Genomic DNA, 251 nt, shown 5'->3' with positions numbered 1-251 from the left:
AAAGTACGTATAATTAGATAAAGTATATTTAAATAAGGAGAAGGAGGAAACAGCTGCGGTGTGATGAGCGGTGAACGGAACAAAAACTTGCAGTAGATGGGAAACCGATTGCTCCCTCTTGACCTTTTGTAAACTGTATTTATGACAAAGAACTACACAGATACAGGTATTCTAACAATCTATCGATAAACACAGACCTTGTGTCCTCTGTTTCTGCTCCGTCCCGGTCTGTGGATTGAAGAGCGCGCTGA

The sequence above is a fragment of the Carassius gibelio genome, chromosome B20 (assembly GCF_023724105.1).
Source record: "Carassius gibelio isolate Cgi1373 ecotype wild population from Czech Republic chromosome B20, carGib1.2-hapl.c, whole genome shotgun sequence".
Lineage (NCBI taxonomy): Eukaryota > Metazoa > Chordata > Actinopteri > Cypriniformes > Cyprinidae > Carassius > Carassius gibelio.
The sequence above is the reverse complement of the archived record's forward strand: the minus strand, read 5'-3'. Positions refer to the sequence as shown.